Here is a 2134-nt window from a genome sequence, read left to right on the forward strand (position 1 = left end):
GTAATTGGCTCTAAAGAGCGCAAAACCATCGTGGAGTGAATGAAGCATACGGTCAATCACGATGTTCTCACTGATCTTACAATCAAGTGCCTCCAGTTTCTCAACATTCTCAATCATGCTGAGAATGTGTGGGCTAACCGGTTGGCCCTTCTGGAGTTTCGCCTCAAAGAAGCGACAGGTATGCTCATAGGTCACGATTCTCGGTGCTTTCGAGAATTCCTTAGTGAGCGTGGTGAAAATCTTGTTTGCACCTTGGGCTATGAAGCGTATCTGCAAATTGGATTCCATTGCAAAAATGAGTACGTTCTTTATCGCACCCGCTTCCATGACAAAATCGCTATACGTGGCGATCTCGTTAGCTCCAGCCGTGGGGCCTGGGTTTGGCGGGATGGGCTCAGTCAGATATCTGAGCTTCCCGTCAGCAATGGCAGCATTCCATAATGCCGCCTCCCAGTCCGCGAAGTTTGATCCATCATTCTTCAGTCGAGTAGACTGATTCATCTGATTCATGAAGATCCGAAGCCAGGACTCACGGTCCAATGTGGCACTTGGCATTGGGTCGTTCATACGGCCAGCCATTTTGTTATTAGCAGTTTAAATGATCGTGTTCTACACTGAAAAAGAAAGAAAAACAAAACGAAATAAGCAACTCATCGAGGTGATTTAAGTCTATTTAAAATTCATTTTAACGTGTAGACTCATTGCACTTGTATAATCGATCTACCTCAAGAATTATACAAATGATCCCAAGACTCAATTTCTGTAAATTGATAAGCCTACTGTTTGGTTAGTTCTACCGTTAGAACTCTCGGTCTACAGATTTCCGTAAATCCTATCTATAGTCCACCATAATCACAGGATCGTACGAGTGACCATAGTGTTGAGATAAAATAGGTCAATCAGTTCCAACTTACCCGACGTAGAAGAGGTCATATTATGCCTACCGACGAAGAAGGGATTCATTGGAGTTTGACCTATAAAGACTATTCTCAATTTTTGATTGTACGAGGAAGATCCCATCAACTTAGTTTTAATTCATTTTAAGTGAACGAAAATCTAGCATTACGTGAATGAATTAACTTAGGTGATGGCTTAAGTAAAAACGTGTGATATCTGTATATCATAGAAAACTAACGCGTAACCTCTATATGAGTCAGTTTTCATGCAATTATTAGGTGGTTTGGTTTTAGGCGGAATATGATGCAAATAATCGTTACGGTAAAAAAAATAAAAGAATGCAAAACGTAAATAAAATTCCTAGTGTGGCCTATCCTAGCAAGATAAACATAATACAACTTTGGAATCCACCGTTGGACCCGAGAAGCTTGTCTTGATGTTCCATCTTGATCCATGCAGCGGGAGTGAGCATCCGATCTCCATCTTTGGTCTTCTCAAAATTACAATTTAAAATTTACAAAATATAAACCTATTTACATTCTAAATTAAAACTTTAATTACAAAGAAAAATCCAAAACGGAGATGCAAGATCTCAAAATACAACCAAGACCGTGTTCCATCATTACGGTAACACGTTCTACTAAGGCCACACTAAGTTACAACCGTTTGTAAAATTAAATACGTAATAAAAACATTCAAGGCATTCAAAGGTAACGATAAATAAAAATGCATCAACTAAAACAAAAATTTATTCGTGACATAATTCCGTAATTATGTTAAATTTATCCAAACCACCTTTTAACGATTAATATTATGTGACAAAACCGCTTCTATCAACTTAATTTTAATTCATGATAATCCGTTACTTTAAATTGTTTTAAAATAACTAAATGGTACGTGAGTGAACCGTTTCACTATCAAGCGAGTGTACAACATCCGTATAATGTACATGTCATGGCCGAAAAAAAATAACCAAAAAAAATTATTTTTTTTTTATTTCGGCTACTATTACCGAGAGCAAAAGAGAGCAAAAAAAATCAGCGGCTCAAAATTTCAGCGCGGCCAAAACCTTCGTGAAATCGATTGAACAAAACAAAACCAATTGCAATTTTGATCTAATTCGTATAAAATTAAATCTACAATTGATAAAACTTTAACATATTGTTATAAAGACCGATTATGATAACAATATGCAAAAACAAAACGAAAACAAAATCGATCAGCCGTGAACAGTAGC

The sequence above is a fragment of the Silene latifolia genome, chromosome 2, assembly GCF_048544455.1.
Source record: "Silene latifolia isolate original U9 population chromosome 2, ASM4854445v1, whole genome shotgun sequence".
Taxonomy (NCBI): domain Eukaryota; kingdom Viridiplantae; phylum Streptophyta; class Magnoliopsida; order Caryophyllales; family Caryophyllaceae; genus Silene; species Silene latifolia.